At 38.1% G+C, this 18,044-nt stretch overlaps 1 long non-coding RNA gene across 1 annotated transcript in view; it reads left to right on the forward strand.

Moving 5' to 3' along the window:
• The window catches only part of LOC118557761, a 44,633-nt gene extending 27,062 nt beyond the window's left edge, over nucleotides 1–17,571 (forward strand). Inside the window, exons 2-3 of the long non-coding RNA XR_004927981.1 lie at nucleotides 1,714–1,802; nucleotides 17,361–17,571. This is a non-coding gene — a long non-coding RNA (uncharacterized LOC118557761). The remainder of the gene's footprint in view (nucleotides 1–1,713; nucleotides 1,803–17,360) is intronic.
• Nucleotides 17,572–18,044: the final 473 nt, after the last annotated feature.

Consider the following 18,044-nt stretch of genomic DNA (forward strand, 5'->3'; position numbering starts at 1 on the left):
ATATTCAGAGGTTCTATTCCATTTCCATATGATGGTACTACACAGTTACAGCAGATTTAGTAGCTGTACATTCATAATACGTCTCTCCTATACCACCGTATCCCATAGGTGCTCTACAAGTTCAAAATCTGGTGAGTGCTGAGGTCATTGGAATATACAGAATCCTTATTATGTTTACAAACCTAGTTTGGAATGATTTGAGCTTTGTCACATGTTTTATTATCCTTCTGGAAATAGCTATTCGAAGATGAATACGCTGTGGTCATAAAGGGATGGACAAGGTTAGCAACAACATTCAAGTTGGCGGGGCTGTTTAAATGATGCTGAATTGGTACCAAGCAGTGTGCTTAAAATTGCCCCCCACTCACACCAGCGTCTCCATCTCGAACTTTTGATAGAAAGTAGAAAACATCCTGTCTTTCATGCAGTTGAAGCCAAACTCTGATTCATCTTCCTCACCAGACATGGCAACATTTATTCAGTCGACTTTTATCCAAATTTGGTGAGTCAATTGGGAATACCCTCGTTTTCATGTTCTTAGCTGACAGAATGGCACCCGCACTTCTGCTTCCGCCCATCTGTTTTAAGATTTAGGTGTTGTGCATTCAAAGACAATATTCTGTAAATCTGGGATGTGAAAAAGAAAGCTTCAGCTACTGTTGCCTTTCTATCATCTTGAACCGATCTCCCCATTGTGCTCTAAAATCAGCGAGGCATTTTTGTTCAAACAAGCGCCTCTCTGAATATTTTCTCTATTTTGGACCATTGTCTGTAAATTTCAGAAACAGCTGAACAAAAAAACAGTTTCTGAAGTACACGGACCGGCCTGTTGGAGACCAGCAATCCTGCTCAGAGGCTGGGTGGCCATTGGGAAGTTTGGAAGGTTTCCCGAAAGGCCGGTGGTCTCAGTATTGTTGTTTTTTATACCCCATAAAACACAGCTATATTGCTGCATGGACGCATATGTGCCCTCACAGCTGAAGGAGGCATGGTATAACTTGAGACTGAGTCAATTTGCTGGGCTCGTTTGGCAATAGGTCTTTGTATAGAATATTAATCTCTTGAGATCCAAAGATAGTAGTACAAACCAAGGCTTTATGACGTTGACTGACAAAGGATTAATTTCAGCTCTAGCTTGTGTTTTTGCGTTTAGCTTTGGTTTTTGCTCCTTAAGATTTGCTTTGATTTGTATGATAAGCTTGTTGTCTAGTAAACCTTTAACATATGTTGCTTCAACTTTTGAGAAAAGTGTTTTATACTGCAAATAAAGTGTTTGTGTTAAAATTATGGTTTTACTTGCACCTGTTGAGCGATCAAATAAAAGGCCTCTTCAAACCAGATTCCAGGGCCGATTCGCAACCCCAGCCCACCCCTCACTGTGCTACATTCAAAGATGCATACATCCCTTTTCTTACCATTCTGATGCTCTGTTTGAATTTCAGCAGGTCCTCTTCACTACGTCAAGCTTTCTAAATGCATTGAGTTGCTGCCAAGAGATTAGCTGAGTAACTGTTGATAAGTAAAGGGACAGGTGTACCCAATAAAGTGCCAATAAATGCATTGTTTAGAATAAGTTGATTATTTATCAATTGAACATGGATCTAGGGGTGTTACAGTGATGCAAGAGGGTTCTGGGGCTGCATCCTGGCCTAGGGTCTATCTACATCTTACATGGTCTTTCTGTGCTCATGGTTATTTTTCTGTTATTCACAGGCAACCTGTCCAAGGTGTCCCCCACCACTCAACCAATGACCGCTGGAGATGGACACCAGGCACTCCCCCAACCCTACAACGATAAGCAGGTACAGACAACACGTGGGTGCAGGCAGATTTTGTGGTTTCTGTTTATTTTTTTTGAATTCTCTTTATTGTGAAAGTTTCACTTTTTGAGACCTTGAAGCTATTCCAACCCTAGACCTTGTTGTTTGAAGTCGTACAACGAAATGCCACTTTCAAATTTACTGATCTCACCTCAGAAAGCAGGTGTGTTCGTTTTGAATAATTGCTGTGTAAATTACATGTTCATTATTCTAGATATCCCAGGAGATAAGCAATCATCCACGATACCCTCTGTGTTCACTTGCTGTTTAATTTGATGCAAGCCATTTATCAACCAGCTGTTTCCAATGAGGCCTACGATTAAGTACCTGCGATAATAAATGAGCCTTTATCATTCATGAGAAGAATTGTGTAGTGGGGGGAAAAATGCTGACTGCAAGCTAGATTAATTATAGGTCAATGGAAAAGTCAAGATCATGAGGAAATGCTTTATTGGGGTCAATCAAGCATGAAAGAGAAATTAGAGACAGTTGTGTATGTTTAAAGAAAATTGGGAAATGTATTCTTTTGACAAGTTCACTTTTAATATTGGACAGTCTCTGGGCATAAAATACACATTTGGGAACAATGTAAGAATCATTGGGGTTGTATTTATTTAGCCTGAAAAGTGAAAACTAAATTGGCCCACAACCTTGCAAAAGTGTTATTTGAACTCTCACACTTTGCAGGATTTCTACATCGGCTTGAAGGTTCTTGGAAAAATAAGAAATTGGATTTTAGTATAACATACGAAATGCTATAATGGAAAAAATATTTTTTGTATTCCTTATTACATTACCTAATAAATGAAATTATAAATGACTGAAAATAGTGTTTTTTTTAGATAGATTCTTAGTACGTCTTCATCTTCGATGACTTTCAACATTACTTCAAAGCATTTTGTTTTTGATTTTGATTAACCAACACAAGTTGTCACACATAATTTCAACCTGGAAAGACTCACACAGACAAAAGAGGCAATTAGAGAGATTTATTGACATCAATCAATAAAAATTATTGGGTGCTCGGACTCCTGCAGAAGACGTGAAAAGCTGCAAAGGGCTATGAGTTTGGATGTTCATTTTAGGATTAGGATTAGAGAAGTCTTTCCCCCCAGGATCTGGACACTGGTGGTGGAGGCCAGAGGAGAGAAGGAAGCCAGGATGAGCCTGAGAGTGCAAAGGAGGAGATGGGGTGGAGGTGGGTCAAAGCTCAGCTGAAGAGCAGGGCAAACCATGGACGGAGAGCTTTATGAACAAAGTCTTGCAGGATGATTGGCTGAAGTAAAATGAGGACTTGATGCAGATTGGCTGGAGAACAGGTGCATGACGTGACCATTGGGGAATGTTGGAGAGGCTGGGTGAGTCTTCCATCTTGAATTTATGTTTAAACATCATTATAATGAGGTAGGATGAAATCCAGATATGTTTTTCCTACAATGTTTTAATAAAGGTCTGAAAAGTGGGTTATGCATTTGTATTTAGTCCTACTGTTCTACTGTACCACCTTTCATTGCAATTACACCTGCAAGTCATTTGGGTTATCTGACTACCTCCTTTTTAAGTCTACAACACGTTTGCTTGTTCATCTTTGCAAAATACTTCAAGCTCAGTCATTTTGGATGCAGAACGGCTGTGATTAGCAATTTTCAAGTCTTGCTTCCCTTTCTAAGATGGATTTAGACATGAACTTGGTCTGGGCCATTGCAACTGGCATTTTTATGCAAACCACTCCATCACATTTCTGGTTGCATTTCAATGGCCAATGTTGTGTTGAAACTGAACATCCACCCCAGTCTCAAGTATTTTGTAGCCTCTAATTGGTTTTCTTCCAGGTTTGCCATGTATTTGGCCTCCACCCATTTCCCAATCAACTCTGACCAGCATTCCCTTTCCCTGCTGAAGAAAGGCATTGCTGCAGCGCGACACTGCCACCACCATGTTTTACTGTGGTAATAGTGTGTTCAGTGGGATGTGTAGTATTAGTTTTCTTCCTCATGTTTTGCATAATGCCCAAAATGTTTCCTTGTTTGCTGTGTCTTCCTCGTGGCTTGTACAATGAAAACTGCAATCCTTAAATTGCAAACAAGACTTCATATGGCCTTTTTTATCAATGGTTTTCTTCTTACCAGTCTCCCATAAAGACCATATCTGAGGAATGCATAACTAATAGTTCTACCATTCAGAGATTTTTCCACCAGAACTGTGGGTCTCTATTTCTCCAAGTAAAATTGGGACAGGTGCATGCTTATCTGAACTTTTGGTGTGTCATGTTAAAGTGGACTGTCATGTCTTGGTAGTTTTGTAGCTTAATTTACTGTACTATACCTGTTTTGGATAATGTAATGAACAGCATTTTGTGAGATGTTCAAAGTGTGGGATATTGTTTTATACCGTAACCCTTCTTTAATCACATCTAACACCTTACTCCTAACCTGTCTGGTGTTTTCCTTAGTGTTCATGATGTTATTTAGGTCAATTCTAAAGGCTGTTTGTTGCATTGGGTGTTGTTTAAGGTTATCAAATGGATGAGAGCTGAAAACAAATACATGCCAAGGGCTTTCTGATGTTTATCAGATATTAATCCCCCACACCCCATATACACACACACACATAATAATGCCCTACTTTGTTTTTGTCTATCTAAACTCCTAACAATTCATTGGAATGTTAGGTTATGACGTGACAGAATCGGAAAGAAAAGTAAAAAGAAAAAAAATATGTAAATCAAATTATGTCAGAATAGAACAAAATAGAATAAACTGGTCACTATTCTGCTTGTGACTAAAAAGTATTGCAATCAGTGTAAACAACACCAGCACACATTTCTTCGGTATTAATATGAACCTGAAATATACAGTGGCCTGCAAAAGTATCCATACCCTGTATGTTTCCACATTTTGTCACACTGCACTCTTCATGTTTTAAATAATGTATAATTTACTTTCTACTTCTCAATTATATACCACTATGTGTTGGTCTTTCACATTCCATTCCAATAAAACATATCTATGTTTGTGGTCGTAATGTGACAATATGTGTAAAACTTCAAGGGTTGTGAATATTTTCATAAGGCACTGTACATGTGAAACGACCTGCTGAATATACTCCAAAAACACAGCTGAAAGGCTACAAAAGGCAAACTAATTATGTACAGATCCAAGAACCATGAGGGAGAACATTCTAACTGATTCAATGTATTTTGAGTATATTCTTTAGAAGAAGCAGGTTAAGTATGATTAGGCGATGCACAAAGGTAAAAACATGGTACTAGGACATCCAGTGTTAAAGGGTCAACTGATTTTGTAATTAGGTCATTACAGATATGCAACTAAATGCCTCAGGCACTCAGGTTTAGAGGGGAACTGAGCTGTCAACTGATCACCGCCTGTTGGCAAGTTGATCTGGTAGCATGGGAGAATACCAGACAGGTGTGTTTCATCCAATGATAACAAAGGACAGAATTTACCCGCTTATCCTTCATAGGAATAAAGACATTGGTTTTAGGGTTTATAGTATTTTCATCTTTCATGTGCTTTTGTATTTTAGTTTTATAATTTAAGCAGTTACTTGTGTTCATAGTCGTTATATTTTTAATTATCTCAGTTTTCTCCTTGTATTTTATCGATTTTCTGCCTCCTGGGTTTGAGTGACAGCCACGGACGCTTCTGCTATTAAAGTGTCTGACCTCATCATCTCTTGAGTCTCAGGCCACATCTCCACCATAGTTTTGGGTATCACTCCATTACCACAGCCTCAGGTCTCACTGTCCACTGTAGGCTATAGCAGAATGCAATGCTCTAAGGAGTCTAAAGCGGCATGTTAGCCGGTCATCATCATAGGACAGGAAACATTAGTCCCTGCAACTGTGTTCACTTCTAATTCTCCCTTTTACAAGGTTGTCCAGCAGTACCACATCCATCGGGCAATATTGCACACAAATGTATCAGACTGTTTACATTAATTAAAGTAATTGGGTCATACCTTGTCACGATTTATTTGTTAATCTGTGGTACATGTCACACTGGAGATCATTGGGGAGAGGAATATGATGGTAAAAAAACCCTCATGAAATGTGTAGACTTTTATTTACGGTTTAAGTTGGTTTATGGGCATGTTTTTATGTATTTGAAAGATCCGATGATTGAAAGATCATAGATTTGAATGCTTAAATCTATGATTTAAGTCATATATGGAGTAAAATTGAATGTCTGACAGGAATCATCATGTTGTCTGGTTGCAATCACCACTCTATCATCTGGGTTCCCAATTCTCTGTCTCCAAAATGAGCGTACTGATAGATCAGAGTTGTCCTGGGGACCGCATTTTTTTTTTCTTATATATATACAGTGTATATATAGATCAGTCTTTGCATTGAAAGTGATGTATGCAAGTTTTGGCCCCCATATTTTCCATAAGCAAGCCCCTGAAGAGGATTGTCTGATATTTAGGAGTTAATATGTAATCATGGTGATCACTAATTAGTAGCAGAGAACAGAATAAACACACAGTACAATGCTTGTGACAAAAGTGGGAGTTGAATTTAATGCCCAAAGCCAAGGCCAGATCAGCTATAGCGTTGTCTTCAACTGTCCCATGTATATCTCTCCACAAAAAAGAATTGGATTGGGAAAAACTGAACTCTGTTCTTTTCAGTAGAAAAGGTTCATGTAAACAAAATATATGACTGAATTTAGCTTTTCACGAAAAAAAAAGCTAACTTAAAGAGAATATATATTTATTTTTTCTGGTTTATAGTTGTTATTCATTGTCAAGCCCTTATTCGTCATTTGTTCATTTATGCACATAATTTATTTTTTATCTCAATCAATTTTTTTCAACTTTAATACACTCCTGCATAACCTTTATTTGGTCTCCAACCTTTATTTAATTCACCCCAAGCTCCAGAACCGAACTCAGACCTCAAGTCATGTTCAAACCTTAATGCTTTATTGAGGTTTACATGCGCCGGATACTTTATGCACTCCAGCCATGACCATTGAGGTCGGTTGGCATCTGTCTCGTACTCCCATTTCTGACTTCAGTTTTTGTGTAAATAGAACACTGTTTTGGGTGTTTGAACTTTTGTTCATGTGTTGTTGTGCAATGTTTGAACAAATTTTCCCCCCATTTTGTGTTTTCTGTTGCCTTCAGGTTTTGCCTCTTGAGGCTGGTTCACAGAGCAAGATTTTAAAATAGTCAGCCGATTTTCAAAGCCTGACAGACACCACACGTGACGATCAAAAAATCTTAGATATAAGAGGTTTGCTCGTACAGGGTGTCTTTTTCCGGTCAAACGGCAAGCACAACAGACCACACACGAACAGATTCCACACAGGCTCATTGAGATGTCAGATGGGAAATCTTGCAAAACCTCTCAAGAGCAAACGTGAGTTCAGATTAAACAAGCATGGACGATAAAGAGGAACAATGGCGATAGTTTGTGGAGTAATTGTAACAGAGAAAATACAAAAGGCGTTGCTTGAAGGAGAGGAGACAGAGTGAACAGTGGGCTGTACGTTTGTTGAACTATGATATGGAGGTGAGCTGTGTTTTTTTTTTTTTTCTTTTAGGGGAACTCTCACCTTAGTCTCTGATTGGCTACACATCAAATTGAACAGGCTGCATGCTCGTTTGTCCTCAGGGAACACCCCACACGCTAGATAATTGGGCCTAGATAATCCAACATGTTTAGTATCCCTGATTTGGAGCGGTCCCGATGCTCTACTGAGCAGACTAGATCAGTCTTAACGCACCACAGGCGGCAGGATTATCTCTTAAGATTATATTACAAGACCACCCAATGGTCAGGGCCTGTCGGTTAGGGGAAGATCGGGGCTACAATCGGGATAAATATCCTGCCTTAAAAACGTTTTTTTTTGTTTTTTTTCTGATTTGAACACTTAAGTCTCAGTTGTGACAAAAAAAATTAAATTATATTTTTTGTTGTTATTCATCATGTCTACCTTTCTGTGTAGTTTGGTTCCTCCAACAACCACTACTGATCTTCACTATCTTCATTTATTTTGTTGTCTGTTTGAAGCATAGCTATTCAATCAGTACATGGAGTCTGGGGAAACGATACTCAGTCACAAAACAATGTCAGTTATGAGGGGGAATGAGCTTTAACTTCTAGGAAGAGACATTTAAGATTTGTCAATGTTGTTTTAAGTGGGGGTAGGGTAGAATAGCGGTAGTAGATTTTTCCCAGTGTGTCACATTGTATAGGTAATGCCAGTTAAATTCCTTAAAGGACACTATGAAAAGGTTCCACAAGCAGGTTTCTTCCACCTGAATAGATTCTCAGCTGTCCCAATAAGAAAAGCCTATGAATGACAGAAGTAATATATTTTATAATCATAATGTCAGAAAGAAACAGCCCATTCATATAAAGCCATCAAATCAGGACTGAATATTAGGTAAAGACAGGTTATGGTATTCAATTTAGCCATGGCACACAGTTTGAAATGTGTATAACTCTATGATGCAGATCTTTTTCCATTTGTTTCTAATACTCTTGTTTTTTTTAGTATATTTATGTTGGTTGTAATTTAACCGTTAGATATGCCAGAACAATAAATCCTTATTCTTCCAAGGGGAGAAATAGATTCTGATATGTCCAGCTTTTGAATAAAGCGAGCTCATATTATTTGACATAACAATCATTCACGGTGCGCTGACACATTTTATGCTTGGCGGGTGCATAAGAAGAACAGTTTGTGTTAAATTTGTCTTTCAAATGCATAGCACCAGAGTAATTCAACCGTAATCTGTTCAGTCATTGTTTTAGTTAACCTGGGGAAGGGAGCAATATGTTCCTGCCATAAATGGGATGAGCCAAAGCAAAACCTCAATTTCATCTTCTCGGTTTTATTTCCATGCTGTAGATCTAATAAGTCAAACTGATGGACTCATTTTCATGCAGTAATAGAAAAATAAAAGAAGATCTTTTACGGCTTCTCTGAACTTTATAACCTTCTTTCATATCTTCCTGAAGTGAAATATCAGTGGACTGTGTTATGTCTCAATGAAGTGAGCTGCATGGTGCAGTGGAAACAACTTGGTTGAGGGGTGACTTTTGCCATTATAAAACTGTTCTCCTAATACCGTTTAAAAAAAAACAGGCAGTTTGGAAGACTGATGATCAAAATTTGAATAGAAATCCAAGCAGTAGGGATAAAGTGATTGAGAGGAGCAATGGGTCAGCAGTGACAAATTCACTCAGCAGATGAATTGTGTCATATGTTCTTTTGCTCATGTCGATTTTAGATGTAGTTTTAAAAAAGCATTAATCCTTAAGAAGGTTTCTTGGTAAGAAAATTTGATTAGCAGGTTTGAAAAAAACAAACAAACAAAAAATCAGTAAACTCAGGTTTAGAAGCATTCAAATGTCAAAACATTTTCAGTTCTCAAACATTTACATCATTAACCCAGTAAGGTGAGTTATTTTCTCTCTGAACATTTACACAACCATTCATTCTTCCATTATGTATCTTGTCTACCCACTTATGTACTCTAACACAGTGATATTGTTAAATCCATTTAGCAAAAGTGTTAGAAAAACAACACAAAATAAGATGTTCTATATCATTTGATCTCCAGTTAGTTTTTTAAATTTTAAATCTGATACCCCTAAATAAAATCCAGTGCAATCAGTAGCCCTCAGAAGTCAAATATTGACTGAGTACAGTAAAATCCTGGAGGAAAACTATTTAGGGGTTGCAGGATATGGTGGTTCTAAGTATTGATTGATAAAATCCCAACAAAACACATTCAAGTTTGTCTTTACAACATGATAAAATAATCCCATGATGTACCTTGTGTGTGGTATGATGAGTCATTGGGAGGCCACAAGAATGTCCTCAGCACGGACAGGCAATCAAACAATTTCTGGTCGAAGAAAATTGGTCGAAGAAAATTGAAAAATCTGAACTCCCAGGAAAATTCAAAGCTATACCAACTTGGCTAACTTCCCAGATTGTTGTGGATGATGATGGTGTATGAACTCCCACTCACTGTAGTAGATCGTGTGGAGAATGACTCCTAAAATCAGGAGGTGGTTGGGGATTCCTCCAAGTTTCACATCTTTTGGACTGTACATCAGAAAAGGGGCGTTACAACTACTCATCTCATCCCTGAAGGAAGAGTTCTGAGTAGCAAAATGCAGGGTTGTTATGATCTTTAGGGATTCAAGAGATGCCAAGATCAGCAGGGGCACATAAATAAAAAACAAGATTAACACAAAGGTGGGAGGCCTCAGACTTTATAGTTAAGGCAGAAGGAAACCCCAAACTTAAGGATATCTCTGATGTTCCATGCACAGGAAGGCAGGGACTGGGAATGACCCACCCCAAAGGTGTTGGAAAGCCAACTTAATGGAAGAAGAACCATGTGAGGAAATGAGGAACCCAGTGGAAGTGCAGATAAAGGCAAAAGTTATAGAGCTAGGATCTCATGGGGCATGTACAAGATGAGAACTTCCCAAGACGAGGTTTGCATGGGCTGAATTATGGAGACTTGATCTTTTCTGGAACTCCCTCCAGCTGAGGGCTGTCTATGAGACCCTTCCCACGCCTGTGAATCTCCATAGATGGGACATGAGAGACAATCCACCATGTAAGCTCTGTAGGCAAAATCTTGACCGGATGTAAGACTGCCCTGTCTCAGTGTAGGTATATGTGGTGGCATGACAACGTACTTGCAGTCCTCCCTGACATCTCGGAGCAGGAACGAAGAAAGAAACACCCTTACAACATCAAGCCTCCACAAATAACATCCATTAAGGAGAGAGCAAAGCTACCAGCAACACAAAAAAAAAAAAAACACGATAAGCCTTCTGCAGACAGCCCGATGACGGGAGCTTAGGGTTGATCTAAAGGGAAGGCTTCATTTCCCAGATATCGTTCAGACCACTTTAAGACCTGATGCAGTATTGTTCTCTACAGAGGCAAGAAAGATCATTCTGATTGAGTTGCCAAGGGGAGAGGGATGTGAGAAGGCATTTATGAGGAAGTCAGAATGTTACAAAGCGTTGGTGCCGGACTGCAGGGATATGGGTTGGCAAATACAGATGTACCCGGTGGAGAATGGGTGTAGAGGTTTCCCAGCTCGGTCATCTTGGAAGGTGCTGACAGCAGTGGAGTTTAAATGAAGTGAGAGAGAACGAGCAGTGCGGAGATTGGGCGAGGCAGCAGGGAGAGCCTCATGTTGGCTCTGGAACTGGAGGGAGTGGGTAGTGGCTGGGCACCACTGCCGACCCACCATCAGGACAGAGTTATCGTTAAGGGTCGAAACACGCAATGATTGTTTGTGACCATCTGATGACATATCTCCTGGCACCGGTCATGGCATATGACCGAAGGAGAAGCATCTTTTGTTGTAAATAATTATTGACTAATACAATCCCTACAAAACACATTCAAGTTTGCCTTTACAATGCAATAAAAGGTTCTAAAAGTTCAACGTTTTTTAATAGTTTTTGCAATGCACTATAAAGTGATGTGTAAACAGCTGAAGTTTGTTCTTTTATGTCTGCTTCATACCTCCGTTATGTAGAATGGATGTTTGATTTCCTGCATCATCTCAAAAATTGAACAGAAAGAATTGTGAACTTATACAATTATCTAAGATGTAAAAAAAAAAAAAAAAGACAGTAGCATCTGTTTCCACATTTGCCATACTTCCCAAGAAAAATAAATTCCCAAGAAAAATAAATTAAATGGTTTATAACAGCTCTGAATATTATTGTAAATAATATGGCATATTGTCTACTTCTGTTCATTTAGTAGAGTAAAGACAATAACAGCACATAAAATGCTGGTAGCCAATTGTTTTATTTTGTGTGTAGTTTTTTTCAAATAGTGTAAAATGTTGACTATTACAGTGAAAACGCAATATATCAAAGGAATGGTAGTACCATAATAAAAAAGCTGCTCATAGATTAAATTTATAGACTCTTTCTTTTTCAAAAAAAACTTTTGTTAAATTCTTGTCTCATTCTCGCAAATCTGATTGTATAGTGTCTTGGGAGCTGCATGTATTGCTATGCGCTCTGTTTGTATAATTTACTTTCTATAACTGGGTAATGCATGAAATGGTCACTAGAGCCTCATGGTCTATAGATACAAAGTTGGTTATACCTTGTTTTACACAAACACCCTTACCCCTAAGATCAGTTAGACTTCCTAATTAATTTCCATGCACATTTTGGACCATGGGAGTGGATGCTAATTTGAATGTTTAAGATGTTCTACCAAAGAGAAGGAGACAGTATTAGCAGACATACTTGTGTTGTTTTTCTTTGGCAAGAACTTGTTAGGGGTCATCGCTGTTATGGATACTTATCTGGCCATACTTTAAATCCAGAAAGTAATCTTTGGGGTTAATGCATGACAAAATAAGTGCTAGATAAGAATATTGAGCAGACAGATGGGTAAATGTTTTCCATTTGAAGGTTTTAGCCAACATTTTTTCTCCTCTAAAGGCAATGTGAGTGACTCTGAGTTAGGCAACAAAGCCTAGTTTAGCCAAACCTCCCAAGTAAGTTTAATGTCAGACCTGTTTTGAAATGTATAGTCAAAAACAGAACATCCATTCATTTGAGCAACATTGTTTTGAAAGGATACAAAGTTGCAAGACCAAATTATCACTAACTTTATCAGTTCAGCAAACTCAGCAGAATGTAAACCTATCCCTCATGTACCTGGAGGAAATAACTCAGAAATCCTAAAACAAGAGCCTTGCGCTCGATTTTCCCTCCGGGACACCTCAGTTTATTAAGCTCTTGGTTCTGGATCAGTCATTAATTAGAAAAGTGTTTTATTTGGCCATGTGATGACAGCCAACAGACGGATACTAGTAAACCAATTTAAAGATTTTAGTTGGACATTTCTTGCTTTATACTTGAACCATACGGTGATGAAATAATAGTGAAGAATGTTGCCCTTGACCTCCTATTCAGAACTATATACACACTTAATTCTCTTCACTGACTTTATACTGCATGGAAAAACGTTTGTTAATTTAATGACTATAATTCACTATTCCAACAAGATTTCTCAATCGAAATAATAATGAATAAATAAATATATTGTTTCTGCATCTTTTTAACCACTTCTGCATCTGTTTCATTGGTTGTTGAAGATGGGAGAACTGACATAATGATAGATCCAGCTTTGTTTACATCTCATGGACTTGATTGGCAGGATTGCTCCTGCATGTCTTCAGTGCGATCTGCTTTGCTCATCTCATGGAAAAAAATAAACAAATAAAACCAGGTTATACCATCTTCCTTTATTTTTATTTTTACATTTCTCTTTTAAATGGGGGTTTTCTCTTTTAAAACCACAGTCCTCGAGGGCTGGTGTCCTGCAACTTTTATATGTGTACCTGGTCCAACACACCTGAGTCACATAATCAGGTCATTGGCAGGACTCTAGAGAACTTGGCTGCATCCCAAATGTTCTAATTATAGGTCCTAGCTCCTTTTCCTTAAAATTTCATGAGGTCAACAGTAAGAACTCTATTGTAGGGGGGTAAGGGGCTTCGTACTGCTACGCCGATACGTGACAGAAACGCACATGGGTGATGCTGGTCAAATCCGGGCCTACAGCCTTCTGAAGAATAACTACAAAGTGCACCCTCTCTTCTCTTCAAAAAAATGTGGTTAATTTCTGTCAGGTGGGCTGTGCTTTTCCATCATGTCATGCAAATGATTGTTGGATTCCATATAGCCCTTTAGCACCGGGAAGGGACTGAGAAGCTTCCTGTGCTAAATTACATATGATAGAAAGCATGCAGGCTCCTTTTCCTACCCCCTTCTTTACTGACTGGACTATTTGGACAACACTTCTCATGGAGACTGCTGACACACTTCCGCTTTGGCTGAGGAGTCTTTACCAAATAGATCTTTTATGGGGGCAGCCCTTGACTGCTTAGAAGCTAATTCAGCCATTTGATTCAGGTAAGTTGAACATCTAGAAGTTGCAGGACAATGGCCCTCGAGGACTGGGGTTTGACAGTGTTGCTTCCGAGAATCACTGTATGCCTAAATTACTGGAGTGTTACTGTAAGCAGGTCTTTATATATATATATATATATATATATATATATATATATATATATATATATATATATATATATATATATATATATATATATATATGCTCTTCATCTGAAAAGGGGCTGCTTTGCCCAAAAACATCACACTTAATAAAATATCAATATGAGACATCCAGTTGGGGTGTGGGTCCATTTTTCTGATTTCTTAGTTGAATATTTTTGATCCAACACCCAAACCAGTGGATTTTTGGATGTACATATATCTTCTTTATTGAACTTTGATGAACTTAAAACACAAACAATTTGTATTTAACACACATTTCTCTCACCATAACAATTCAATATCTAATTCCCAGTTATTATGTATCCTCTATGCTCCAATGTTGCATCTAAAGTCACATGAAAGTTGCTTCAGAAAGGTTCAACGTTTTTAAAAGTGCTTATTTTGACCGCCGATGCACATGGTCACTGACATTACTGTTACTGCAGCTAAACATTTCATGTCTAAGTATCATGCAATAACTGACATAAAAGGGTTTTAGACACCCCATGCATTGCTGTTCAAAGGTGAGCCATTCACAGTTTGACATCAGGAGTTTAATACGGATCCAACCACGAGCACAGCAGCCAACAGCTATGAATTTAATGAAGCAGTTAATACGAGATGAATGAGAACTAATCTAGGAAATATCACTACAAAATTCATATCAAAGCCAATATGTTATTCTTTGGATCTAGATATTTAAAGTGCTTTTTTTTTTTTTAGATGAAAACAAGCAGCTCTTACAAACAAATAAAGAAAAAAAATGCAATATTACAGGAGACACCTATCATTGCAACACACAAAATAACCCCAGGCCATAAACTGGGGCTATACCTGTGAAACAATCATCTTAAAGCAGCACCAGTTTTCAACATCCCTTCTATATAAAACATAAAAAAATTTACTTAAACCAGGCCTCTGTCGTAAGAAATAAGAGGCCCTGCTTATGAGTACATTCATGATTCATTTTTCCCAGTTTTACGACGTACGGCAGTGCATATTGTATAATGGAAAAGCAGAATGCTCATGAATGATTGACAAGTCTGGGCTCTGCCTACCAGCTACGGCTTGGCCAAACGCAAGGATAGCATGACATTGCATAAGCACGCAGTACACAACTTTGCTCTTTATCTCGAGGCAATGGGAATGCTTTCAGTTTAGTTTAGAAATAAATACAATCATAGACACAGCTGAACAACTCCTCCTAAATAAAGTCTTGTCATGATCCATTACTTTTTTTTTTTTGCTGTTTTTTTTTTGTATTTATTTGTATTAGTTTCGGTTGTTGATCATTTTCACTGATAGTGTTCCATATAGGTTTATACTTTTTTGTTGATTTTTTTTTCTTTCTTCTTGCTCTTTGCTTTTGTGTATTGGTTCAGATTCATATTATAATATTAGTTTTTAGATTTCATTCCAGCTAATTCCTCTGTTTTATTCCATCTGCGTTCTTCTCTGTGTTAATTAGTTACATTCTCTCAGTTTTCCTGCAACGGTTCCTCACCAGCTTCTCTGGATTATCTTGATTACACCCACCTGTTTCTCATGTCACTTATCTACCTGCTCAGGAGCTTGTTAGCCTGTTAGTTCCCCCCCATTCCTCACTTGATTGTGTTCTGTGTATTTAAGATTCCAGGTTCTCTCTGCGTTTTTGTCGTGTCTCCCAGTTATCTGTAAGTCCAGGGCTCTTTTTTTCCTTCCAACTTATCAGCACATAATTAAAACATCTGACTGTCCCACTCTTGTATCTAAAGCAATGTGAAATATAGCAATTTCTCTTGCTTAAAATAGTTGAGTGACTCTCAGTTTTAGGGAACACTAAGGCTACGTTCAGACTGCAGGGAGTGTGACCCAAATCCAATGCTCAACAGGTGTCTAATAAGAAAAACGGCGGCCTGTATCTGTATTTTTCCAAGATTTTTTTTTTTTAAACAAAACTTTATTGAACACTTCTAGAAACAAGTGGCTAGTGACTCTGAGTTCACCATTACTTCTTCAAACAGTGCGCTGCTGTGTGACGTCTCCTTCTGTTATCTTCACACGCAGGTCCCTTTGCAGTCTTGAACTTTTCAGACAGCAGTATGATGGCAGCCATGTTTAATAGTAGAATTGTGTTTTTTGTGCATACCTAACTTTTTCATGTGCTTATTCTGAAACTAAACACAAAGGCAGACCTGCCCCTGAAATGGTTTCACAGAGCAAGTGCCATATCCCTGCATTGCCACAAATTTATCACATTTTAAATAAGGGTTTATACATACATTTCGATGTAATCCTGCCTATATTATGGTACATTTACATGTACATCTCCAAAGATTTTAAATGTCAAAAAGTTGAATATCTTTTGTGAACCGTTTCAGAAAATACTAGAGATACATTACACATCCATGTAGCACAAAGATGTTCTAATTGGCCATTTAAGTAGTTATGTAAAATGTGAAAGAATGAGGCAATTAACATGTCAGTGGTGCATTCTCTGACTAAAGCAGGGTACATTAAATAGGACAGCAATGCTGATTTTTTATTTTTTTTTTTAAATCAAAAAATATTCATTGTGTTCAAACATCGTTATTGATAAATCCGCTTCCATGATGCTTAGTGTCCTTTGCCTTACATGCTGTCAATATAAGTGTAAATAAATGTAAACCTACGAATCATAGACATGCACGTCTTGTTTAAACTTGCATTCTGTACAAACACAAATCACAACTTACAATATAAAAGTTAGAAAATGTAATATGGAGCAGCAACAAAGCAGGAAACAAAGCACTGTGAATGTCTTTATGCAGTGGTTTCAACACTCGTTGGCAGACAATGGGTGGTATTTGAAACATGATTGGTTATTGTCATTGTGACTTCCAAAGATAAGTGATGCACCATCACTCCTCCTCATTTACTAACCAATTCCAAACAGTAATAGATGTTTCCTACAAATATCCATTCCTTCTATGTGCACTGTCATCAAAATCTCGCTTTGGTCACAAACTTCAATTTGATTTTACTTAATTTTTTTGTAAAGTCAAACTAAACTAGTTTGGCATAAGTTAGCAGGTTTTGCTTTTTGATTGTGGATACTTTAATAACGCATTCTGATTGATGAACCTCAACCCTATTTGTTTCCACAAAAATGTGGACTCTTTATTATAACAACAATATTAGGAAAATATTTTTTTTTGTATGTCTCCATTCATCGTCAATTGTCTCAAAAAATGACTTTTGTTTTCCAACAAGCCAATATGTGATTGATAGATGCCCTCATTTGCAAAATTTGATGAGTTCATGCATGGCACATTCCAGCCTGTTCCTTTTGCCTCACACTGCTTGTACTACAGGAAAGACGTTAACAAGCCTTCCCCACACGATATTTTCCAAGCTGCCCATTTCAACCCCAGAACTCCCCCCAGGTTGGTCCTTAATACCTTCATTGTCTCTCGTTACAGATGATTTTACACCATTACGGTCTGCCAGTGGGAGGGTTTCCGTGGAACAATTCTTCTGAAAGGAATCCCCGGGGACGCACTCATTCATATGATGTGTTTCAACATAGTGTTTGAGCTGGGAATTGTCCTGCGACGTGATGTACTGCAGTCATAAGAGCAGCTGTTGAGACCCCTCTATGGGCGAGTACATACAGTTTCTTTTTTCTTGTAGATTTTAATTTGAGTCCACTTTTATTTGGAATTTTAATGAAAGTGGAAACTCTACTCAATGATTTTGTTTTTGAGTGTGCGGAACTAAGCTTGAACGCTAACTGCAGGAATAAGAAAGGGGAAAAAAAAAGCAAATTGTGTTCTTCGCAAATGAGTCTTTTGGCATGTGAGGCTACAGGCCGCTGTGTTCAGTGGGTGGGCCAGCATTGTTCATTCATGATAAATGAGCATCATGCATGAGCAGCTCTAAACCGGATGAACATGCGTAGAAAATGGTTGTTGGCGGCGATAGTTGTGCTCTGCCTGGGAAACAAATAAGCCTAGAGACTCAATGCACTACTTTGAGCATACCGTGAATTGTTTTGATGTTAAAAGCCATTTTCTTAAGACTCCCATTTGTTTGTTCACCATGATGACAATCTTGTTGCATCAACAGTTACTCGTTAAAGTTTCCTTTAAAGATCCGGCACTTTT

The sequence above is a fragment of the Fundulus heteroclitus genome, chromosome 24, assembly GCF_011125445.2.
Source record: "Fundulus heteroclitus isolate FHET01 chromosome 24, MU-UCD_Fhet_4.1, whole genome shotgun sequence".
In the NCBI taxonomy this organism is placed as follows: domain Eukaryota; kingdom Metazoa; phylum Chordata; class Actinopteri; order Cyprinodontiformes; family Fundulidae; genus Fundulus; species Fundulus heteroclitus.